At 44.6% G+C, this 27,299-nt stretch overlaps 1 long non-coding RNA gene across 2 annotated transcripts; it reads right to left on the reverse strand.

Moving 5' to 3' along the window:
* Nucleotides 1-500: 500 nt before the first annotated feature.
* LOC125515345 lies at nucleotides 501-2,881 on the reverse strand. Of its 2 annotated transcripts, XR_007286970.1 has the most exons (3): nucleotides 2,314-2,881; nucleotides 1,514-1,578; nucleotides 501-792 (listed from the first exon to the last, which is right to left on the reverse strand). It is a non-coding gene; the product is annotated as an uncharacterized LOC125515345 (long non-coding RNA). The 2 variants fall into 2 exon arrangements; XR_007286969.1 differs by having other exon boundaries at nucleotides 1,514-2,881.
* Between the last annotated feature and the right edge of the window lie 24,418 nt (nucleotides 2,882-27,299).

A 27,299-nucleotide genomic window follows, 5' to 3' on the forward strand; every position in this document is an offset into this window, starting at 1 on the left:
ACGTCACAAGCATCGTCACAGAATCCTCGTCATAGATTACTCCTAGTGACGGCGCACGCAAAATAATGTCACCAAATATGGGACCTTCGGTGACGTTTTCTAGAACGTCAACAAGTTGCTATTTCTATGACGGACAATTAATGTCACGTGTTAGGAGCAAATATGCCATATTATACCATATTTAGTGACCGGGCATCAACACCCGCACATATATTCCCACTACTAACGCCACTACTTTCATTATTGATGAAGACGACATCATCAAATTTCAAATAATTCACAATGAATTATCGAATCCGCTATATTTCAAATGCATATCACAAAAAGTATTTAATTCACATCACATCACATTATACGAATAAGTTAAGAGCCAAATCGCATTATAAATTGGAATTAAAGACAAATCATAGTATCATTTATTCCATCTGTCAGCCAAATCATCTTCTAAATAGAAATGGCAATAAAAAATATCACAGACTCAAGTTTGACACGAGAATAGATAAGATGAAAAGTAATATTTAGATAACTAAAAGACCACATATGTTGTCCTGATGATTGCAATGTATGATTAAACAACTATCTTTCTTTCACAAAATGATGGCCTTCATGCACCATCAGGTTGGACTGATTTGCTTGCTAGGTTGCTTGAGCCCTTAAAAGAAATCCAATCAAGGTATCCATCTCATGTTGCTTCTTTTGCCGGGCTTCATTCTTCTCTTGTTGGCTCTTCTTTGCATCTCTTCAAATTCTCTCTCTTGTGCTTCAAGTCTCGCGGCTAAATCCTCATGGTGCCTATAAATTGACGAAACATAACAGCGTGTTGCACCTTAATGAGATAAAAACATATAGATAACAAGGTATAAGAGTACCAGTAAGAAACTTACAATCTATCGAATTATGAATTAAGTGCATTAACTAGATTTGCGGGTATGCGGATGGGTCAATAAAACAGTAAGTTAGTTTAGCAGAACAAAAAGACACAAACTTGTATAAAAAATTTTCAGTCAAAATATTTTACATGGATCACTGCTGCACTTTTAACTAGTTTACCACTTATAGTTTTAAGTAGCATCTGAATGACTAGTGAGGGCACTAGGGCAGAAGATGGTAATGCACTATAGTGATCTGCTGAAGAAATTTCATAATTAGTTGCATAAGTATAGTTGTTTGACGCTTTGGTTACTACAGAAGTTTAGATCAGCACATCACAAAAAAAAGATCAGTAATGTACTACAAAATCACAGAGCAAAACACAAAAATATTTCTTTAGTAAGGAGTGACATCCATTCATCCATTCAACATATTGAACAATCTCAGAACGATGTAATATCCAAAGGTCATCACCCTACCATAGTAGGCCACCTTATTCTTATTAACTGTGTGTTTTCTCATCTCTGAAGTGATTCAAACATGCTATGAATTTGGTAGTTCATCACCGTATGTACAACTAAGTGCCATAAGCATCTAGTACTAGTACTGTAAACTACACTATTTGAATCGGTTGTGTGCTTACTCATCTTCTTCTGCAGCTACAGCTAATTGTGTACTCGCACTGCTGTTGTACGATGCTTCCTGAATCTAAATATAACAAATAAAAATATAAGTTACGGGAAAAGGAAGTACACGATGAGCTTAAATGTTAGGCATACACAACCAGTTAAAGAATTATCCAGTATTACATTGTAAGAAAATAGAAAGTGGAGAAGCAAGTAGTAAAACGAACAAGCTTCAGACTGTACCAACATAGCAAGGCCGATAAGATTATCTTGATATTGCAAACCCAACCTGATACCTACAGTAAGCAGTCGACTAATGCACCTACGTTTACGGAATAAAACAAAGAAGAGAAACAATATACTGACAAGTGTTCACATGGAGAAAAAATATTACAGAATAACATAATCCTTTTTTGTTTCGCTGAGCAGTATTAGCCCATGATAGGAGCCCTCAACATATCTTTACCTTGTTAACTTTTATCGCAGAATATTAATTTATTGTCCATAACTACTAATAAAAGGCAATTTCTAGTAAAGTTTCATTGTTAAATGTTAATACTCTGAACGTAGAGTCTAGTTACATATTAAATGTTCTGGAGACTACATGAACTTGAAGCTTAAAGGGGAAATGTGAGTTGAAATTATTCATTGTAGAAATTTAGAGACAGGGAGGAACATATACGCCTAAACCATACCTTTGAGAAGAACTGCCACTAGGAAAAGGAGATCTTAAATAGGTGGTTAGAAGAATCAAATTACAGATCAGAAATCTTACATCCGGAAATTATGGAAGAAATAAGGAAGCAGCGAAATATACCCTCGAATAGTTGGAAGGGGACCAGATCTAATGGTATTGCAGCGGGGTTCCTTGCAAAGTTTCTCACCTATCCCCTAGCCTCACTGCATCATCGTGTTGCCTCTCCCTAACCTGTTGTCTCCAGACGCTGGCATCTTGTTGGTCGCTGGACGAAACCAAACTTCTAAATCAGCATCTAATCTCAAGTAGTGGGTGATGGAGGGGTGGTGAGGCAATGTACAGATCTTGGTAAGGCACGAGGTGAGAAAGGAAGCTGGGGAAGGCGCTGGAGTGGGCGATGGTGACGATGAGGCGAGCGGCTATGATGTTGCCTGTAGAGGCTGGCGACTTAAATGACGCGGGTTGGCGGATCCGATCTTGGCCGGCGAGGCGTGGCGACCGGTCCTTGTGGAGAGCAAGCGCAGCGGCCGGGGCTTGATGGGAGGGCGGGTGAGCAGCCGTCATTGGAGAAGGATTACGCGGCTGGTGCCGCAGGGTGCGCCGGCAGCGTGATCCTCAAATCTCGCCGCTGGATGCAGTCGTGGGGGAGAGGGAGTGGAGATGGGGATAGAAATTGGAGGGAGATGGGGATAGAATGTGCGCAGCTGAAAAAACAAGGGCGGATAATTAATTGGATGCGGCAAAAATTTAGAAAAGTGGAGCGAAAAGTGTTTTTTAGTGGAAAGGGAATGATTTATTTTCGAGTTAAATATAGTACTCCCTCTGTCCGAAAATACTTGTCATCAAAATGGATAAAGGGGATGTATTTAGAACTAAAATACATCTAGATACATCCCCTTTTATTCATTTTGATGACAAGTATTTCTAGACGGAGGGAGTAGTATGTAAATGCAATGGCAAATGATTTAAACAGTGGTGTAACTCGTACAAAAACATTATGATGTGGTTTGTTCCATGTAATTTTTTTGAAAGAACTCTACCTAAATATATGTGGAAAGTTGTACATAGCGGCCTTATAATTCTGAAAAGAAGTACTTCAAAGTGGTAACAGGGACTTATTGTTTACATATAGCAATGTCAGAAGAGTGTACTCAAAGATGTGAAGTTATAGAGACATTTGTATGACACGGATATAGGCCAATGCTAAAATATATGAGATAAATGGCCTGAAATTCATCAAATTTGAAATTTTGAGATAAAACGAAACAACTGATGTGCCATATGCATCATCTCACAAACATCCATACCAAAAATTTCCATCCACTCTTATTTCCATTTTCTTGAGATAGAATGAAATAACTATAGCGCCATGGGCACCAGTTCACGAAAATACCAAATAACTTTCTTCCCGACCACTGTTCACTTCCATTAGACAGAACAAAATAAGTTAAGTGTTCATTAACATGTGAAGAAACTGGGGCGAGTCCCATTACAGACACCATTGCATGGGTCCTACCACTCAATTACTCGTGAAGCGGTTGTGGTAGGCCCCACTGCTAGACATTACATGGCGAAAGAAAGAACAGCACACATTCATATATATTCGTGACTCTAGTAGATCCATCATGGAAATTACTGAACCTCACAGAAATTGGTAACCAGGTGGGGCTCAATGGCCGCGTGATTCAGTGACATTAAACGTCACCGATTTGCTATAATAAGTGACGCCACTTACAAAATGTCACATATTAGGTATTTCTGTGATGTTCCCAACCATCGTCATCCGGATTTTCGTCACAGTATCTCAATTTTCTTGTAGTGTAATAAGATTGTTGCTTGAAAAGCATAGCACAAGGCTAGATATGGTCTTATTGTACATAAATGAAGTCCAACCACACATCCGTCAAAAACATCACAACTAGCAACAAGAGATCATCGTTGGGATGCTTTGAGAAAGGAACCAAGTATCACAAGATGGAATGAATATCATGCTAAGATGCAACCTACACAAGGTTGAACGCAAGAAAAGAATGCATGACGAGATACTTTTTACCGAGATATCATTGGAAGGATGTAATAGATACCAATTTAAAGGTAGATAGTAGTTCATTGGTCATCCTAGCTTGATTCCAATAAGCACATGGTGACACCACCTTCCTTATGAGTGAGCCGAGCATCCAATGCATCTCCAATTGATCCTAGAACAACAACACAACCAAAATGGTACCCAAACTCATTGGGACCAAATAGTTAGAGAACCGACAATACATAGGACAAGCTCCACATAAATATGTGCATATAGATATGAAAATGAATTTCATGCACATCTCATCCAATTTGAGACTTTGTGGAGTTTCCCTTATATATTGGTTCAAAGAAAGAAGGCATGCCAAAGAGACTCCATGAAGTTAATATGCATGCTCAAGACTTTCAAGAACCGATATCAATTGACAAGAAAAAAAATAAGGGAAAAAGGATACCAAATGAATACATCATCACTTGGAGTATATCAACTGAAAGACACATCAAGGAATGAGATATCCAGTGATACACACTAAAAAGATATCAAACTCCCAAAAGAGAGGATGGTTCCAAACAAACCAAGCTCTCTACAAAGTTTCATGATGGCACAAAGTACCAAAACAAAAACGGCTTGCCTTCCACCAATACACACTTGATAAGGATCGCAAGATGAGTGTTTTATTGAAAATAAGATAGCTCCCCCAAGACTAGTGCATTATAGAGAATTTGCATTTGAATACAAAATGCACAAGGTGGGATCACCACTTTCACTATATCTAGAAAACACACATACTTGATTGCTCAAGATAATCAAGTTGGAAGCACAACATATACAAACACATGCAGGGAACGAAACCAAACATGCAAAGGGGCAAGTAACTATCAATGTAAACACTTTAAGCATGAGTTACCGCAAGGAGGAACATTGGATATAAGATAGAAACTTGACAATCCGAATGATTTGGCTTGAGACAATAAGAATGATGAAGCCCCCTTAATTCTTCATAATGTAGCCAAGTCTCCAATGACCTCCAAGAACACCTATTGATCAAGTATGAGCTAGTTGGTCCCCAACCAAGTTGGGTCCTAAGAGGTTAGTCACAATAGGTTTGGCTACCCAAATGGTTCTTTGCTTGACACCACTTTGAGTACCAAAAAACTTGGCAAACACATTGCCAACCTTATCCTTCCCAAGAGAATAGATAATAATTGGGTTGGATAAGTTACCACTAGTTCATGAAGAAGCGACGTGACCTTTCTCACGACATAAGTAGCAACGTCTACTCTTCATTTTCTTCTCACTTGATTTCTCAACAAGAGAAGCATGAACTTGAGTCTTCTTGGGAAGTGGCCTTTCTTCAACTTGTAGTTGAGCATGAGATTGAACTTGTGGCCTCTTCCCTTGTTGCTTGTCATTAACGGACTTCTTCTTCAATGGGCAAGATCTAACATGATGCCCTTCAATTTTGCACTTGAAGCAAATAATCTTGGCCGAATTATTGAGTTGTTCTTGGCCCTTATTCTTGTTGCTCTTGGACATCTTCTTCTTATTGGAGTTGAATCCAAGTCCACCTTTGTAATTGGGGGATTTTTGCACACTCAAGATATTGTTGAGTGTGGATTTCCCTGCATGACACTTTTCCAAGTCTTTCTTCAAAGAAGTGACTTGGGCCTTGAGCTCTTTGATTTCCTCTACATGGTTAGTATCAACACAAGTACTAGAGGAAGTATAAGCTTCATTGTTAGAGCAACAAGGCAAGGAAAGTAATTCATCACTAGATGTATCAATGTTATGAGTAGATGAATTACAAGGACTAGCACATGGCAATATAGCATTTTGACTAGATGTAGTGCTTATGTCCACATGAAACTCACTAGATGTTACCTTAGTAATCATAGCCTCATGAGCTAACTTTAGCACCTTATGGCATACTAGAAGATCATCATGAGAGCTTGCAAGCTTTACATGACTTTCTTCCAATTTCCCATAATTTCTAGATAGCAACTCAAGTTGAGACCTTAGCTCAACATTCTCCTTCAAAATGGATGCTTCACTAGAAATAGAGTTAGTAGCACAAGCATCATCATTAACAACAAGAGGAGAAGGCAATGTGGCAAGCTCTTTTGAATATGAAGCTTTAAGTTGTGCATGAGACTCGGTGAGTTTGATGAGCTCACTCTTAATGACCCTTGAGCCATTTTAGAGGTGCCCAAAGTCCTCGAGGAGTTTAGCATGCGCAACTTCAAGCTTCTCATTTTTAGTTTCAAAAACATTGGCCACCTCAAGAACTCTATCATGAGATTCCTTCACTCTAGATAATTCTAGAGCAAAAGTCTCCTCAAGAGATTCCTTGGTGGTTTGTTCAAGTTCGAGAGCTTGGGAGAGGTCCGCGATCTCATTAGCGTAATCACGCTCATGACCTTCCATTTTATAAATGGTGACCTCATGGTCCTCAAGACAAGATTCCAACTCATCGATATATTTCTTGCCCTCAATAGCAATAGACATGATTTCCATGAAGTTGGAACGAGCAATTTTATTCTTAAGAAGAGCTTTAAAAATCATTTCCCCCTTAATTTTTAAGGAGTCAACATCATCATTCTCTTCATCATAATCAACATCATCATCACTCTTGCCATCATCAATATCATCACAAGATATATTGGGATTCAAAGTGGGAGATACCTTTAAAGCCTTGGCCATAAGGCAAAATGCAATAGATGATGGTGTAGGATCCCTTGAAGCACCATCCAAGACCACATCTTGTTCCATGGAGTGTTGGGTTTACTCTACATTGTTAGCACAACAACTCAAGGAAATACTGCATTTTTATCATGGCAGCAAGATATAGCAAGCATATCATCAAGAGATTTAGTCAAGCATTTTCTACATGATATGCAAGGACTATCAACACAAGCATGTGAAACATTTGGAGTGCTCGAAGTGCTAAAGTCCAAACACGAGCATTGAAATAAGAAAGTGATGAAGGATTATCAACAATAAGCCCACTATCATCATTGCAATGAACACCACTACTCACCATGTCATTACCTTGTGGCAAACCACATGAAGGTGAAGTAGAAGTTGAGAACGCAACACGACAGGAGGTGGAGGGAGAACAATCATCCTTACAAATCTTGGACACACCATATTTATCTTGAAGCTTTGTCCACAACTCATGAGCATCACGGAACGACATGAGTTGAAATAAAACTACATTGCTCAAAGCATCGAAAAGCACATTAGAAGCTTGAGCATTGAGATAAGAGTTTTTCTCATCCTCTAAAGATAATCTTTGGGGATCCTTTGGAGGTGGAAAAACCCATATCTACAATTCGCTCTAAATTTGGGTCCATGACCCTAAAGAGATTAAGCATGTTATGTCTACTACACAACTTTCTTCTTGTAGACGTTGTTGGGCCTCCAAGTGCAGAGGTTTGTAGGACAGTAGCAAATTTACCTCAAGTGCATGACCTAAGGTTTATCAATCTGTAGGAGGCGTAGGATGAAGATGGTCTCTCTCAAGCAACCCTGCAACCTAATAACAAAGAGTCTCTTGTGTCCCCAACACACCCAATACAATGGTAAATTGTATAGGTGCACTAGTTCGGCGAAGAGATGGTGATACAAGTGGTATATGGATGGTAGATAAAGGTATTTGTAATCTGAAATTATAAAAACAGCAAGGTAACTAATGGTAAAAGTGAGCGTAAACGGTATTGCAATGCTAGGAAACAAGGCCTAGGTTCATACTTTCACTAGTGCAAGTCCTCTCAACAATAATAACATAATTGGATCACATAACTATCCCTCAGCATGCAACAAAGAGTCACTCCAAAGCCACGAATAGCGGAGAACGAATGAAGAGATTATGGTAGGGTACGAAAACCACCTCAAAGTTATTCTTTCCAATCAATCCATTGGGCTATTCCTATAAGTGTCACAAACATCCCTAGAGTTCGTACTAGAATAACACCTTAAGACACAAATCAACCAAAACCCTAATGTCACCTAGATATTCCAATGTCACCTCAAGTATCCATGGGTATGATTATACGATATGCATCACACAATCTCAGATTCATCTATTCAACCAACACATAGAACCTCAAAGAGTTCCCCAAAGTTTCTACCGGAGAATCACGACAAAAACGTGTGCCAACCCCTATGCATAGGTTCATGGGCGGAACCCGCAAGTTGATCACCAAAACATACATAAAGTGAATCACGTGATATCCCATTGTCACCACAGATACGCACGGCAAGACATACATCAAGTGTTCTCAAATCTTTAAAGACTCAATCCGATAAGATAACTTCAAAGGGGGAACTCAATCCATTACAAGAGAGTAGAGGGGGGAGAAAACATCACAAGATCCAACTATAATAGCAAAGCGCGCGATACATCAAGATCGTATCACCTCAAGAACACGAGAGAGAGAGAGAGGGATCAAACAGATAGCTATTGGTACATACCCTCAGCCCCGAGGGAGAACTACTCCCTCCTCGTCATGGAGAGCACCGGGATGATGAAGATGGCCACCGGAGAGAGATTCCCCCCCTCCGGCAGGGTGCCGGAACGGGTCTAGATTGGTTTTCTGTGGCTACGGAGGCTTCTGGCGGCGGAACTCCCGATCTATTGTGCTCCCTGATCGTTTTAGGGTATATGGAGATATATAGGCAGAAGAAGTACGTCAGGGGAGCCACGAGGGGCCCACGAGGGTGGAGGGCGCGCCCCCCTACCTCGTGGCTTCCTTGAAGCTTCCTTGACGTGGTCTCCAAATCTCCCGGGTTGCTTTCCTTCCAAAAATAAGTTCCGTGAAGTTTCAGGTCAATTGGACTCCGTTTGATTTTCCTTTTCTGCGATACTCTAAACCAAGGAAAAAACAGAAACTGGCACTGTTCCCTGGGTTAATAGGTTAGTCCCAAAAATCATATAAAATAGCATATAAATGCATATAAAACATCCAAGGTTGATAATATAATAGCATGGAACAATCAAAAATTATAGATACGTTGAAGACGTATCAATATCCCCAAGCTTAATTCCTGCTCGTCCTCGAGTAGGTAAATGATAAAAACAGAATTTTTGATGTGGAATGCTAACTAACATATTTCTCTAAGTAATTCTTCTTTATTGTGGCATGAATGTTCAGATCCATAAGATTCAAGACAAAAGTTTAATATTGACATAAAAATAATAATACTTCAAGCATACTAACTAAGCAATCATGTCTTCAATGCATGAATGTTCAGATCCATAATAATACTTCAAGCATTCTTCTTTATTGTGGCATGAATGTTCAGATCCATAATAATACTTCAAGACAAAATAACATGGCCAAAGAAAGTTCATCCCTACAAAATTATATAGTTTGGTCATGCTCCATTTTAGTCACACAAGAATGCCCTCATCGTGCACAACCCCGATGACAAGCCAAGCAATTGTTTCATACTTTAGTAATCTTAAACTTTTTTCAACTTTCATGCAATACATGAGCATGAGCCATGGATATAGCACTATGGGTGGAATAGAATATAATGAGGGGGTTATGTGGAGAAGACAAAAAGGAGAAAGTCTCACATCGACGCGGCTAATCAATGGGCTAGGGAGATGCCCATCAATTGATGTCAATGCAAGGAGTAGGGATTGCCATGCAATGGATGCACTAGAGCTATAAATGTATGAAATCTCAACAAAAGAAACTAAGTGGGTGTGCATCCAACTTGCTTGCTCACGAAGACCTAGGGCACTTGAGGAGGCCCATTGTTGGAATATACAAGCCAAGTTCTATAATGAAAAATTCCCACTAGTATATGAAAGTGACAAAACAAGAGACTCTCTATCATAAAGATCATGGTGCTACTTTGAAGCACAAGTGTGGTAAAAGGATAGTAACATTGTCCCTTTTATTTATTTTTTATTTTTTTAGTTGGCCTTTCTCTTTTTTTGGCCTTTCCTTTTTTATTTGGCCTCTTTGTTTTTCTTTTTTGGGACAATGCTCTATTAATGATGATCATCACACTTCTATTTATTTACAACTCAATGATTACAACTCGATACTAGAACAAAGTATGAGTCTATATGAATTCCTCCGGCGGTGTACCGGGATATGCAATGAACCAAGAGTGACATGTATGAAAGAATTATGAACGGTGGCTTTGCCGTAAATACGATGTCAACTACATTTTCATTCTAAGCAATATGACAATGATGAATGTGTCATGATAAACGGAACGGTGGAAAGTTGCATGGCAATATATCTCGGAATGGCTATGGAAATGCCATAATAGGTAGGTATGATGGTTGTTTTGAGGAAGATACAAGGAGGTTTATGTGTGATAGAGCGTATCATATCACGGGGTTTGAATGCACCGGCGAAGTATGCACCAACTCTCAATGTGAGAAAGGGCAATGCACAGTACTGAAGAGGCTAGCAATGATGGAAGGGTGAGAGTGCGTATAATCCATGGACTCAACATTAGTCATAAAGAACTCACATACTTATTGCAAAAATATACAAGTCATCAAAAACCAAGCACTACGCGCATGCTCCTAGGGGGATAGATTGGTAGGAAAAGACCATAGCTCGTCCCCGACCGCCACTCATAAGGAAGACAATCAAATAACACCTCATGTTTCAAATTTGTTACACAACGTTTACCATACGTGCATGCTATGGGACTTGCAAAATTCAACACAAGTATTCCTAAAATTCACAACTACTCAACAAGCACAACTTTGATATCACTATCTCCATATCTCAAATCAATCATCAAGTATCAAACTTCTCTTAGTATTCAATGCACTTATATGAAAGTTTTTATTATATCCCTTTTGGATGCCCATCATATTAGGACTAGTTTCATAACCAAAGCAAACTACCATGCTGTTCTAAATACTCTTAAAATAATATAAGTGAAGCACGAGAGTTCATCTATTTCTTCAAAATAAAACTACCACCATGCTCTAAAAGATATAAGTGAAGTACTAGAGCAAACAACAAACTACTCCGATGAGTAGTTGAATAATTATGCAACTATGTGATGAATCTCTAACATTTAATAATTTCAGATATTGGTATTTTATTCAAACAGCAAGCAAAACTAAATAAAATAAAATGACGCTCCAAGCAAAACACATATCATGTGGTAAATAAAAATATAGCTCCAAGTAAAGTTACCGATGAACGAAGATGAAAGAGGGGATGCCTTCCGGGGCATCCCCAAGCTTAGGATTTTGGTTGTCCTTGAATATTACCTTGGGGTTCCTTGGTCATCCCCAAGCTTAGGCTCTTGCCACACCTTATTCCATAGTCCATCGAATCTTTACCCAAAACTTGAAAACTTCACAACACAAAACTTAACAGAAAACTCGTAAGCTCCGTTAGTATAAGAAAATAAATCACAATCATAAGGTACTTTAATGAACTCATTCTAAATTCATATTGGTGTAATATCTACTGTATTCCAACTTCTCTATGGTTCATACCCTCCGATACTACTCATAGATTCATCAAAATAAGCAAACAACACATCGAAAATAGAATCTTTCAAAAACAGAACTGTCTGTAGCAATCTGGATCAAACGTATACTTCTGGAACCCCAAAAATTCTAACATAAATTGTTGGACATGAGGAATTTATCTATTAAGCATCTTCAAAAAGAATTAACTAAATAGCACTCTCCAATAAAAAAATGGCAGCAAGTCTCGTGAGCGCTAAAGTTTCTGTTTTCTACAGCAAGATATCAAGATTTTCCCAAAGTCTTCCCAATGGTTCTACTTGGCACAAACACTAATCAAAACATAAAAAATCAATCATAACAGAGGCTAAATAAATTATTTATTACTAAACAGGAGCAAAAAGCAAGGAACAAAAATAAAGTTGGGTTGCCTCCCAACAAGCGCTATCGTTTAACGCCCCTAGCTACGCATGATGATTTCAATGATGCTCACATAAAGGATAAGAATTGGAACATAAAGAGAGCATCATGAAGAATATGACTAAGACATTTAAGTCTAACCCACTTACTATGCATAGGGATTTTGTGAGAAAACAACTTATGGGAACAATAATTAACTAGCATAGGAAGGCAAAATAAGCATAACTTTGAAACTTTAAGCACATAGAGAGGAAACTTGATATTATTGCAATTCCTCCAAGCATATATTCCTCCCTCATAATAATTTTCAGTAGCATCATGAATGAATTCAACAATATAACCAGCACCTAAAGCATTCTTTTCATGATCTACAAGCATATAAAATTTACTACTCTCTACATAAGCAAAATTCTTCTCATGAATAATAGTGGGAGCAAACTCAACAAAATAATTATCATGTGAGGCATAATCCAATTGAAAACTAAAATCATGATGACAAGTTTCATGGATATCATTATTCTTTATAGCATACAAGTCATCACAATAATCATCATAGATAGCAACTTTGTTCTCATAATCAATTGGAACCTCTTCCGGAATAGTGGATTCATCACAAAATAAAGTCATGACCTCTCCAAATCCACTTTCATCAATATAATCATCATAAATAGGAGGCATGCTTTCATCATAATAAATTTGCTCATCAAAACTTGGGGGACAAAAAATATAGTCTTCATCAAACATAGCTTCCCCAAGCATGTGGCTTTGCATATCATTAGCATCATAGATAGTCAAAGAATTCATACTAACAACATTGCAATCATGCTCATCATTCAAATATTTAGTGACAAACATTCTAATGCATTCTTCTTCTAGCACTTGAGTACAATTATCGGAATCCCTATTTTCAAGATAGATATTAAAAACATGAAGCATATGAGGTACCCTTAATTCCATTTTTTTGTACATTTCTTTTATAAACTAAACTAGTGATAAAACAAGAAACTAAAAGACTCGATTGCAAGATCTAAAGATATACCTTCAAGCACTCACCTCCCCGGCAACGGCGCCAGAAAAGAGCTTGATGTCTACTACACAATCTTCTTCTTGTAGACGTTGTTGGGCCTCCAAGTGCAGAGGTTTGTAGGACAGTAGAAAATTTCCCTCAAGTGCATGACCTAAGGTTTATCAATCCGTAGGAGGTGTAGGATGAAGATGGTCTCTCTCAAGCAACCCTGCAACCAAATAACAAAGAGTCCCTTGTGTCCCCAACACACCCAATACAATGGTAAATTGTATAGGTGCACTAGTTCGGCGAAGAGATGGTGATACAAGTGGTATATGGATGGTAGATAAAGGTATTTGTAATCTGAAATTATAAAAACAGCAAGGTAAGTAATGGTAAAAGTGAGCGTAAACGGTATTGCAATGCTAGGAAACAAGGCCTAGGGTTCATACTTTCACTAGTGCATGTCCTCTCAGCAATAATAACATAATTGGATCACATAACTATCCCTCAACATGCAATAAAGAGTCATTCCAAAGTCACTAATAGCGGAGAACGAACGAAGAGATTATGGTAGGGTACGAAAACCACCTCAAAGTTACTCTTTCCAATCAATCCGTTGGGCTATTCCTATAAGTGTCACAAACAGCCCTAGAGTTCTTACTAGAATAACACCTTAAGACACAAATCAACCAAAACCCTAATGTCACCTAGATACTCCAATGTCACCACAAGTATCCGTGGGTATGATTATACGATATGCATCACACAATCTCAGATTCATCTATTCAACCAACACATAGAACCTCAAAGAGTGCCCCAAAGTTTCTACCAGAGAATCATGACGAAAACGTGTGCCAACCCCTATGCATAGGTTCATGGGCGGAACCCGCAAGTTGATCACCAAAACATACATCAAGTGAATCACGTGATATCCCATTGTCACCACAGATACGCACGACAAGACATACATCAAGTGTTCTCAAATCTTTAAAGACTCAATCCGATAAGATAACTTCAAAGGGGAAACTCAATCCATTACAAGAGAGTAGAGGGGGGGAGAAAACATCATAAGATCCAACTATAATAGCAAAGCTCGCAATACATCAAGATCATATCACCTCAAGAACACGAGAGAGGGAGATCAAATACATAGCTACTGGTACATACCCTCAGCCCCGAGGGAGAACTACTCCCTCCTCGTCATGGAGAGCACCGGGATGATGAAGATGGCCACCGGAGAGGGATTCCCCCCTCCGGCAGGGTGCCGGAACGGGTCTAGATTGGTTTTCGGTCGCTACGGAGGCTTCTGGCGGTGGAACTCCTGATCTATTGTGCTCCCCGATCGTTTTAGGGTATATGGAGATATATAGGCGGAAGAAGTACGTCAGGGGAGCCACGAGGGGCCCACGAGGGCGGAGGGAGCGCCCAGAGGGGTGGGCGCGCCCCCTACCTTGTGGCTTCCTCGAAGCTTCCTTGACGTGGTCTCCAAGTCACCCGAGTTGCTTTCCTTCCAAAAATAAGTTCCGTGAAGTTTCAAGTCAATTGGACTCCGTTTGATTTTCCTTTTCTGTGATACTCTAAAATAAGGAAAAAACAGAAAACTGGCACTGGGCTCTGGCTTAATAGGTTAGTCCCAAAAATCATATAAAATAGCATATAAATGCATATAAAACATCCAAGGTTGATAATATAATAGTATGGAACAATCAAAAATTATAGATACGTTGGAGACGTATCAGCATGCGAATTACCCAAACATCAAAATTTGTGCCATCGAAACTGAGAGTGTCAGAGAATCCTAAACCCCTAGTCGACATCATTACTCTCTAGGCGGTTAAGCCTAACAAGAGAGACGAGGCTCTGATACCAATTGAAAGATCGTGGATGTCGCCTAGAGGGAGGGTGAATAGGCGTTTTAAAATATTTACGGTTGAGGCTTGAACAAATGCGGAATAAACCTAGCGGTTAATTTGTCAAGCACAAAACCTACAACAACTAGGCTCACCTATGTGCAACAACAACTTATGCTAAGCAAGATAAACTACTAAGTGATAGCAAGATATATGACAAGAAACAATATGGCTATCACAAAGTAAAGTGCATAAGTAAAGGACTCGGGTAAGAGATAACCGAGGCACGTGGAGACGGCGATGTATCCCGAAGTTCACACCCTTGCGGATGCTAATCTCCGTTTGAAGCGGTGTGGAGGCACAATGCTCCCCAAGAAGCCACTAGGGCCACCGTAATCTCCTCACGCTCTCGCACAATGCAAGATGTCATGATTTCACTAAGGGACCCTTGAGGGCGGTCACCGAACCCGTACAAATGGCAACCCTTGGGGGCGGTCACCGAACCCATACACTTTGGAAACCCTTGGGGGCAGTCACCGGAACCCATCAAATTGCTCGGGGAGATCTCCACAACCTAATTGGAGACCCCGATGCTTGCTCGAAGCTTTACACCACAATGATTGAACTCCGAACACCACCAACCGTCTAGGGCGCCCAGGTACCCAAGAGGAACAAGCTCAAGGGTACCAAGCACCCAATAGTAATAAGCTTCTCAACTTGTAACTTCCACGTATCATCGTGGAGAACTCAAACCAATGCACCAAATGCAATGGAAAGGGCACACGGAGTGCCCAGGTCCTTCTCTCTCAAATCCCACCGAAGCAACTAATGTTAGGGTGGAAAATGAGATGAAGAACAAGAAAGAGAACACCAAGAACTCCAAGATCTAGATCGAAGGGGTTCCCCTCACATAGAGGAGAAAGTGATTGGTGGGGATGTGGATCTAGATCTCCTCTCTCTTTTCCCTCAAAAACTAGCAAGAATCCATGGAGGGATTGAGAGTTAGCAAGCTCGAAGAAGGTCAACAATGGGAGAAGAAGACGAGCTCAAAGGATAAGGTTCATTGGGGAAGAAGACCCCCTTTTATAGGTGGGGGAAAATCCAACCGTTATGTAGCCCGTAGCCCGCATCTGGGTGGTACTACCATTGATGGAGCGGTAGTACGCTGCCACAGCGGTACTACCACTATGGCAAGCAGGCAAGGGTCAACCAGGGCTGAGAAAGCAGAAGTACGGGCACAAGAATGGTACTACCGCCCTGCGGCCGGTACTACCGCTAGTGAGCGGTATTGCTGCTCCCTACAGCCGCTGGAAAAACAGAGGAGGGCAACGAGCTGTGCGGCAGTTGGAGCGAACGTAGGAGCGATACTACCCCTTAAATAGGCGGTACTACCACGCCCTACTGCCGTCCCTACTACCGCTCCCCTGCGTGGTCTTTTACGAAAACCCGACACGAAAAAGTTGAGACCACAGCAGGGGCGTTAGTACCAGCGGTACTGACAAGCGGTACTACAGCTGATAGGCGGTACTACCGCCCTGGCTGCGGTACTACCGCGAGAGGCTTTCAAGAACACCACAGAGAAAATAGAGGATGCAATAAAGCCTAAACTGCCACAACTTCTGTAGATGAGCTCCGAATTGAGCAAACTCAAGCTTTTTGGATAGAAGACGACGAGAAGCATCCAACAACGACTGGTAATAGTACAAAGTGGCAGGGGAGGTATGCTGAGGGAGTCCTGGATTAGGGGGTGTTCGGGTAACCGGACTATACCTTCAGCCGGACTCCTGGACTATGAAGATACAAGATTGAAGACTTCGTCCCATGTCCGGATGGGACTTTCCTTGGCGTGGAAGGCAAGCTTGGCGATGCGGATATTCAATATCTCCTACCATTGTAACCGACTCTATGTAACCCTAACCCTATACGGTGTCTATATAAACCGGAGGGTTGTAGTCCGTAGGCAATCAACTCCATATGCAACAATCATACCATAGGCTAGCTTCTAGGGTTTTGCCTCCTTGATCTCGTGGTAGATCTACTCTTGTACTACCCATATCATCAATATTAATCAAGCAGGATGGAGGGCTTTACCTCCATCAAGAGGGCCCGAACCTGGGTAAAACATCGTGTTCCTTGCCTCCTGTTACCATCCGGCCTAGACGCACAGTTCGGGACCCACTACCCGAGATCCGCCGGTTTTGACACCAACATTGGTGCTTTCATTGAGAGTTCCTCTGTGTCGTCGCCTTTAGGCCCGATGGCTCCTTTGATCATCAACAATGATGCGGTCCAGGGTGAGGCTTTTCTCCCCAGACAGATCTTCGTCTTCGGCGGCTTCGCTCTGCAGGCCAATTCGCTCGGCCACCTGGAGCAGATCGAAAGCTACGCCCCTGGCCATCAAGTCAGGTTGGGAAGCTTAAACTACACGGCTGACATCCGCGGAGACTTGATCTTCGACGGGTTTGACCCACGGCCAAGCGCGCCGCACTATCTCGAGGGGCATGATCTAGCTCTGCCCCCGGACAGTGTCCTAGAGGTCGCGCACGCATCGGTTCTGACCCCTAACTCGGAGCCTATTGCGCCAATTGAGGATGAGCGGTTGGACGTCACCTCGGGGGCTGTGATCTCAAAAGCGATCGAGCCGAACGCTAGCCCCGCACTCTGCACGACCCGTGACTCCGAGGATCCGGACTCCGAACCCCCCGCGCCCCTGCCAATCGAATCCGATTGGGCGCCGATAATGGAGTTCACCGCCGTAGACATCTTTCAGCATTCACCTTTCGGCGACATCCTGAATTCTCTTAAGTCTCTCTCTTTATCAGGAGAGCCCTGGCCGGACTAGGTCAGCGAGGGTGGGATACGGACGATGAGGAAATTCAAAGCCCACCCACCACCCACTTTGTAGCCACTGTTGACGATCTAACCGACATGCTTGACTTCGGCTCCAAAGACATCGATGGCATGGACGAAGATGTAGGAGACGAACAGGAACCAGCACCTATAGGGCGCTGGAAGGCCACCTCGTCATATGTCATATATATGGTGGATACTCCAAAAGATGGAGATGGCGATGGAACAGTGGGGGAGGACGCCCCCAAGAAACAGCCAAAGCGCCGGCGTCAGCGGCGCCGCTCTAAATCCCGCCAAAGCAAAAACGGTGATTCCGGCACGGGAGATAATACTAGCCCGGATAGCACCGAAGAACACCCACCTCAGCAAGATTCGGCACAGGAAGATGGAGAAGCCATCCCTCATGAGAGAGCGGCAGACCGAGAGGTCGAGGATGATAACTATACGCCTCCCTCTGAAGACGAGGCAAGCCTCGATGACGACGAATTCGTCATACCATCAGACCCCACCAAATAAGAGCGTTTTAAACGCAGGCTTTTAGCCACGGCAAGCAGCCTCAAGAAAAAGCAGCAACAGCTTAGAGCTGCCCAAGATTTGCTAGCTGACAGATGGACTGAAGTCCTTGCGGCCGAAGAGTATGAACTCGAACGCCCCTCCAAGAGTTACCCAAAGCGCAGGCTGCTACCCCGATCAGAGGAGGAAGCACCTACATCACCAGTGCATGACATGGCAGACCGGCCATCTCACGGCCGGGACAGAGAGGCCTCTCGGCCCTCCAGCCAAGCCATGCCCCGACGCCGCTCAACTAAGGCACGGGAAAATGCGCCAGACCTGCGAGACATACTGGAGGATAAGGCAAGACAAATAAGATCGATCTACGGATCGCGCAGGCGCCCTACGGCATGTGACAATGATCTTCACTCCGGATACAACAAATCCGGCCGGGCCGAACACAACAGACATAGCTCTTCCGAGCTGCGTCGTGATATAGCCCAGTACAGAGGCGCCGCACACCCGCTATGCTTCACGAATGAAGTAATGGATCATAAAATCCCAGAGGGTTTCAAACCCGTAAACATCGAATCATACGATGGCACAACAGATCCGGCGGTATGGATCGAGGATTATCTCCTTCACATCCACATGGCACGCGGCGATGATCTACACGCCATCAAATACCTCCCGCTCAAACTTAAAGGACCGGCCCGACATTGGCTTAACAGCTTGCCAGCAGACTCAATAGGTTCTTGGGAGGACCTGGAAGCCGCATTCCTCGACAACTTCCAGGGCACTTACGTGCGACCACCGGATGCCGACGACTTAAGCCACATAATTCAGCAGCCAGAGGAATCGGCCAGACAATTCTGGACACGGTTCCTAACAAAGAAAAACCAGATAGTCGACTGTCCGGACATAGAGGCCCTAGCAGCCTTCAAGCATAACATCCGCGATGAATGGCTTGCCCGGCACCTGGGACAGGAAAAGCCGAAATCTATGGCAGCCCTGACGACACTCATGACCCGCTTTTGCGCGGGAGAAGACAGCTGGCTAGCTCGCAGTAACAACTTATCAAAGAACCCTGGTAATTCGGATACCAAAGAAAAAGTGGCAGGACACGTCGGAATAAGCAAAAACGCCGCGTTAACAGCGACAGCAATGAAGACACGGCAGTCAATGCCGGATTCAAAGGCTATAAATCCGGTCAGCGGAAAAAGCCATTCAAAAAGAATACTCAAGGCCCGTCCAGTTTGGACCGAATACTCAATCGCTTGTGCCAGATACATGGCACCCCCGAAAGGCCAGCCAATCATACTAACAGGGATTGTTGGGTGTTCAAGCAGGCAGGCAAGTTAAGGGCCGAAAACAGAGACAAGGGGCTACACAGCGACGACAAGGAGGAGCCCAATCTGCTGAACAACAATGGACAGAAGGGCTTTCCCCCACAAGTGCGGACGATGAACATGATATACGAACCCACATTCCCAAGCGGGAGCGGAAGCGTCCGCTACGGGACGTATACGCGGTGGAGCCAGTCGCCCCAAAGTTCAACCCATGGTCCTCCTACCCGATCACTTTTGATCGAAGGGACCATCCCACTAGCATCCGTCATGGCGGCTTCGCCGCATTGGTTCTCGACCCAATTATTGACGGATTTCATCTCACAAGAGTCCTCATGGACAGCGGCAGTAGCCTGAACCTGCTTTATCAGGATACAGTGCGGAAAATGGGCATAGATCCCTCAAGGATTAAGCCCACAAGAACGACCTTTAAAGGCGTTATACCAGGTGTAGAAGCCAACTGTACAGGCTCAGTAACACTTGACGTGGTCTTCAGATCCCCGGACAATTTCCGAAGCGAAGAGTTAATCTTCGATATAGTCCCATTTAGCAGTGGCTATCACGCCCTGCTCGGACGAACCGCATTCGCAAAGTTCAATGCGGTGCCGCACTACGCATATCTCAAGCTCAAGATGCCAGGCCCTCGAGGAGTAATCACGGTCAACGGAAACACCGAACGATCCCTCCGTACGGAGGAGCACACGGCAGCTCTCACAGCGGAGGACTCCATACTTGGGACGACCTGTTCGGCAATTTGACTGCAGCACAAACGATGCAAGCTCCAGGGAGGCAGACAAGCCATGCCGCATTATGGAACTCCCAGGTGGTCTCTGTTACGAGCAGTATACCTGTTTTAAATACAATTCCGCGGCCTGCCCCTGGTCAGGACATACTAAATAGTCCAGTATCTTTTGCTTACCGCACTATTTGTATCGTTCGGCTTTGATAAATAGCCTCTCTATAAACAATGCTTAGCTTCTTGTCTATTTTTTGCATTATCTTCTTTTCACATTTATGTTTATTAAATGACATGATTGCACCCGGACACCATGGTACGGCAAACACGCCAGGGGCTTCAGTACCCCTCATAATGGTGTGAGAAGTCCGTACACTTTCACAAGTGCGGCACCCCGAACTTATAGCACTATATGCATCGGCTCCGAATCATGATTTGGTCAATAGTTGGGTTTGCCCGGCTCCTATGTTTTGGTGCCTTACGTTCCGCTCTATCGACTAAGGTAGCACTAGGAGAACCACTGCGATTGTGCCCCGGTTCTGCTGGGTTAAGTACCTCAGTGGAGAAAGCTAAAACTAACTGTCATGATGTGGCGAGAGACCGGTCGCTGTTTGAGAGGTTTTTCGAGTCCCTAAAGGCTTATGCCGCTTCGAGCGAGGAGCTGGCTTTGTTCGGCCAAGGCGTGGATAGCGCCCCGAACTCGGTCTTCCGAACTAGGGGCTTCGCCGAAATTTAAAATTATAGAGTTCTATGGCTAAGTGAGAGTGTTCAAGCATTATAGTCCGATTGCCTGGTTCATTGTGCTGAGAGCCTCCCTCGAAGGACCCAACTATGGGAATAAGAGCGCTCAGGTTTATCCCGAACACCCCAACACTAGTGGCATGGGGGCAGAAGCCGACGACTGGCCATCTCTCAATTTTTGATAAACGGTCGCACAGAAAGTAATATTTTAAATTCAATAAGCATTGCTTAGCGCATATGAACAAGTTTTCAGCACACAGGATAAACACGAGCGAGTTCATTCAAAAATCACATCCTTGGTACATTCATCCGCCACAAGGCGGGCACCTGCAAGAACATCCTTGTAGTAGTTCTCGGGCTTGCGATGCTCCTTCCCCGGCGGCGGCCCGTCCTTCACAAGCTTCTCATCGTCCAGCTTACCCCAGTGCACCTTTGCACGGGCAAGGGCCCGACGGGCACCTTCGATGCAGACGGAGCGCTTGATGACCTCGAGCCTCGGACAGGCCTCCACCAGCCACCGCACCAGCCTGAAATAGCTCCCTGGCAGGTCCTCTCCGGGCCACAGCCGAACTATGAAGCCCTTCATGGCCTGCTCGGCCGCCTTGTGGAGCTCGACCAGCTGTTTCAGCTGGTCGCTCAAGGGCACAGGGTGTCCGGCCTCAGAATACTGAGACCAGAACACCTTCTCCGTCGAGCTACCCTCTTCAGCTCGGTAGAATGCGGCGGCGTCGGATACGCTGCGGGGAAGATCTGCGAATGCCCCTGGAGAGCTCCGGATTCGGGTAAGTAACAGGTAGCTCACTTTTATATTTCTGCTTTGCATAAAGAATGCCTTACCCGCTGCTATCTTCCTCATTTCCTCCAACTCTTGGAGGGCCTTTTGGGCTTCGGCCTTGGTAGACTTGGCAGCCTCTAGGGCCATTGCAAGCTCTTATGCTTGTGCCTTCGACTCCAGCTCCAAACTCTCATGTTTTTTCATGAGAGCCTGAAGCTCTTGCTGCACCTCGCCAACCTGAGCCCCAAGTCTGTCTCGCTCGGTGCGCTCCGCGGCCGTTTTCTTTTCGGCCTCAGACAGCGCCTGCTTAAGGGTCGCCACCTCAGTCGTGGCCCCTACAATAAGCAGTACAATCCTGTTACTCTTTTTGCAATCAAGCCTTTTTATAGGCACTTTTTCTGTAAGGTATTTCTTACCTTCTTCCTCCTCGAGCCGCCGCTTGGCAAGGCCGAGCTCTTGCTCGGTCCGCTCGAGGTCCTGCTTCAGGACACCCACCTCCGCAGTCAGTGCGGCGGTGGATAGCAGCGAAGCCTGCATACGCATATTGACTCTTTTTTAGACTCCTGTGAAATTTAATAGATCCTCTATTCGGCTTTTCTTTCCGAACGCCAAACAGAGCATCAGGGGCTACTGTCTATGCGGTAATATTTTTACATATTTTTACTTACCTCGAAGCCTGTTAGAAGGCTAGCGCAAGCTTCAGTCAGTCCACTCTTGGCGGACTGAACCTTCTGGATCACCGTACTCATAATAGTACGGTGCCCCTCGTCGATGGAGGCGTCGTCAAGCACCTCCAGCAGATTGTCTGACACCTCTGGTCGGACGGAAGCCGCCGGCTCAGAAGGCTTGCTCCTCTTGGGAGGAGTTCGCCTACCGCGGTCCGGAACTGATTCCGGCGCAGTGTCCGGCACAAAGCCGGACTTAGAGCCCTGGGGAGCCTTATCCCCTTCACTCCTGGAGTCCTGGAGGTTGCCTTGCGGCTCTCCCGGGACCACCTCCTCCTGCCCGGAGCTTGTCGCGACGCCACTTCGGCGCCGTCTACAGTGCGGGGGGAGACAGCTGGCGGAACGGAGTTCACATCCGATGAGTCCAGGGAGCCGCCCGACGATTCGTCGAATTCGGCCCGAGGCAGACTGCATAATTACATTCGACATTAGGGAAAGCTGTGCAACAAAGGAACATCATTAGTTACTCTGATATCCGAACTTACGATTTCGCTGGACGCTTGGCCCGGTTAGGCCACTCCTCTTTGCCCTCTTCGGCGTTGGGGGCGTAGTCCGGCGGAGGGGTCTTCCTTTTCCTAGACCCCTCGGCCTCCCCTGTTGGGGCGGCCTTCCTCTTCTCTCCTCCCTCCGCTGGGGGGGGGGAGAGTTTTCTTCTTCCTCCTCCTCGTTTTCGCGGGAGGAGGGCGTCTCGGACTCGTCAGATGACGAGTCCGACGCCACCATGTTGCGGGCACTCTTTCGAGTCCCCGGGGTCTTCTTCTTCTTGGCCTTCTTCTCCGGCACCACATAAGGCGCCGGAACCAGCAGCTTCACTAGTAGAGCTGGGGCTGGGTCTTCGGGCAGCGGAGCCGGACATTTAATCGGTCTGGATATCGCCCGCCAAGCCTGTCAAAGGTAAGGGAGTTTAGATCCAGCATAGAGTCAAACTATGAAAAAAAGAGCTTAACATCCTGTAAAAGGTGTAGATGGCTTACCTCGCTAGCGTGACGCTGCGAGCTATATCCGCGGTCCTCGGAAGCAGATGCGGGAGCCTCGGCTCCCTTGAATAGCATCTTCCAGGCGTCTTCGTACGTCGTGTCGAAGAGCCTGCTGAGGGTTTGATGCTGCGCCGGGTCGAACTCCCACAGATTAAAATCCCGTCGTTGGCATGGGAGGATCTGGCGGACGAGCATAACCTGGATTACGTTAACAAGCCGGTCTGGCTTGTTCACCAGGGACTGGATGCATGTTTGCAATCCGGTCACCTCTTTTTCGTCACCCCATGATAGGCCCGTCTCTTTCCAGGACATAAGCCGCGTGGGGGGTCCGGATCGGAACTCGGGGGCTGTGGTCCATTTCGGATCGCGCGGCTCGGTTATATAAAACCACCCGGATTGCCATCCCTTTAGGGTCTCCACGAAAGAGCCCTCGAACCATAGGACGTTGGCCATCTTGCCTACCATGGCGCCTCCGCACTCCGCCTGGCTGCCGCGCACCACCTTGGGCTTGACGTTGAAGGTCGTGAGCCAGAGGCCGAAATGAGGGCGGACGCGGAGAAAAGCCTCGCACACGACGATAAACGCCGAGATGTTGAGGCTGAAGTTCGGGGCCAGATCGTGGAAATCCAGGCTGTAGTAGAACATGAGCCCCTGGATAAATGGGTGGAGTGGAAAACCCAGTCCGCGGAGGAAGTGGGGGAGAAATACTACCCTCTCATGGGGCCTTGGGGTGGGGAGAAGCTGCCCCTTTTCGGGAAGCCGGTGCGCGATGTCCTTGGACAGGTATCCGGCCTTCCTTAGCTTCTTGACTTGGCCCTCTGTGGCGGAGGAGACCATCCACTTGCCTCCCGCTCCGGACATTGCTGGAGAAGGTTGAGGTGGGAAGTGCGGGCTTGGGCGCTGGAGCTCGGGTGCGCAGGAGATGGATAGGCAAAGGAGGAAGAAGGCATAGGTAAAAAGGTGGATCCTTGTCCCCTTATATGGGCGGATGCGGCACCTGCCTAGTAAAACTCGCTTGCCTCCCAAGCGCCGTGATAAGTGGCGCGGTTGGGTTACCCACATCCGTATTGATGAGAATCCCGTAAAAGGGGGTACACGATCTCTGCTTTGACAAGACGTGCCAAGGAAACCGCCTTGCAAAACACGCGGAGGTGGAAAAGTGAAAACGATTCGAGTAAAGGACTTGGCTGTAGTGTGATGACGCACTGCGGAATACATCAGCGGATTTGATTTGTGTTAATATTATTCTCTCTATGGCAATATGTGGAAGCTTATTTTGCAAAGCCGGACACTACTCTTGGTGTTTACAATCTTCTATGAAGGACTTGGAGGAGGAACCCGCCTTGCAATGCCGAAGACAATTTGCGCGCCGGACTCGTCGTCATTGAAGCCTGGTTCAGGGGCTACTGAGGGAGTCCTGGATTAGGGGGTGTTCGAGTAACCGGACAATACCTTCAGCCGGACTCCTGGACTATGAAGATACAAGACTGAAGACTTCGTCCCGTGTCCGGATGGGACTTTCCTTGGCGTGGAAGGCAAGCTTGGCGATGCGGATATTCAAGATCTCCTACCATTGTAACCGACTCTATGTAACCCTAACCCTATCCGGTGTCTATATAAACCGGAGGGTTGTAGTCCGTAAGCAATCAACTCCATATGCAACAATCATACCATAGGCTAGCTTCTAGGGTTTAGCCTCCTTGATCTCGTGGTAGATCTACTCTTGTACTACCCATATCATCAATATTAATCAAGCAGGACGTAGGGTTTTACCTCCATCAAGAGGGCCCAAACCTGGGTAAAACATCGTGTTCCTTGCCTCCTGTTACCATCCGGCCTAGACGCACAGTTCGGGACCCCCTACCCGAGATCCGCCGGTTTTGACACCGACATATGCCTAAGAAATAGAGGAGAGAAACCTCCAACCGAGAAGATCCGTCATAACCTCCACCATCGAAAACATCATAGAAGATGCATGCGTGAACTCCGTTTTCGATGAACTCGAGCTTGTCATGAAGATGACTATAAGCTCTAAAACTCACAAAGAGAAGAACCAAACAAGAACCAAGAAAGATGATGTAGGGATGCAATGGTTTGAGCTCTCTACGAATGATACGATCAAGATACTCATCGAGAGCCCCCCTTGATAGTACGGAAATCGATCCTATAACCCGGTCTCCCAACTACCACCATGAGACCGGTAAAATAGAAAACCTATCAAGGGCAAACCTTTGCCTTGAGCATGATCCACTTGAGCTAGATGATGATGATCTTGTCCTCCTCAAGATGGACCACCTTTCTCGATTGCATTGGGTCGATGAAGACCAGTTGATTGCTCCCCCATAAGCCACTATGGCTGAGCCAAGCTTGCGCACATCCTCACAAGTCCATTGTCACCACAATGGACATCAAGCTTCAAGCACTTGATCTCTTCGTGATGCTCCACTTGAACTTGCACATGACAATCTTGATGACGATCACCACTTGGTGTCATCCTCTCCATGGGTTGTATGATATCTTCCTCATTATGCTATCTCATGGGCACATACCTAACCCCACATAGAACTCTCACATAAACCATGGGTTAGTACACAAAGCTTAATGGACAATGCTTACCATACCATGGGATCACTTGATCCCTCTCGGTATATCTTCTCTGCTTTGTGAGTTGATCAACTTGATTCACTATTGACCTAGTCTTGATCAACCTTGAATCTTTCCAACTCTCTTCATTTGGATGATGTCTTGAAGGTAAACATGAATGATCACACAATCTTCTTCTTCAAGACATGCTTGCAATAAGCTCAGCACTCACATGAGCAATCTTTGCATAATTCCTTATAAGCTCAACACTCACATGATCAATCTTTACATAATTCCTTAATAGCACCTTGGTCAACTCATAAACTCCTTAAAACCAACACATGGACATCAAGAAATGCCTATGGACAAATCCTTCAAATATAACTCAATGCAACCATTAGTCCATAGAGAATGTCATCAATTACCAAAACCACACATGGGGCACTGCATGTCCTTTCAAAAAGCAATGTCACTTGTCATGTTAATGGTAATGAGCATACAGTACACTTTCCAAGGAAACAACCTCAAGTCCACAGTATCAATTCTATTGGAAAATTTTCAACAATCACTATTGGAGGTTTAGAATTTCCTCTTCCTACTGTCAAGAAGAAATATGATATTCTTATTGTTTGGGATGTGCATATCCCCGTTGAGGTAACCTAGTTTTATTCAAAATTTCTCCGGTTTCATGTTATTCGAAATGAGTTTGTTAACAAGACCCGATCAACCTTGTTAGTGGATTCCTTTTGGTAAACATGAGATGGATGAAGTTAGAAGGCACAACTCTCTGTACCCTCCTTTTACTTTCTGTTATTTATATTAAATAAAGCAAAAATAGTATTTTCTGCCTGTTTTCTGAATTATCCATGCAATAAAAAATACCCCGAAAGTAAAAGTTCTCCAAATGCCCTGAAAATTTAATATGATTTTTTCTAGATTATTTAAGAATATCTGGCACTGAGAACACACCAGGGGGACCCACCACGTGCCCACGAGAGTGGAGGGCATGCCTACCCCCCTGGGCGCGCCCCCTGCCTCGTGGACCCCACGTGGGTCCCCTCCAGTTATTCCAGCACCCACACACTCCTTCTTCATCCAGAAAAAATCATCCACC

Source organism: Triticum urartu, chromosome 6 (genome assembly GCF_003073215.2).
Source record: "Triticum urartu cultivar G1812 chromosome 6, Tu2.1, whole genome shotgun sequence".
NCBI classification, from domain to species: Eukaryota; Viridiplantae; Streptophyta; class Magnoliopsida; order Poales; family Poaceae; genus Triticum; species Triticum urartu.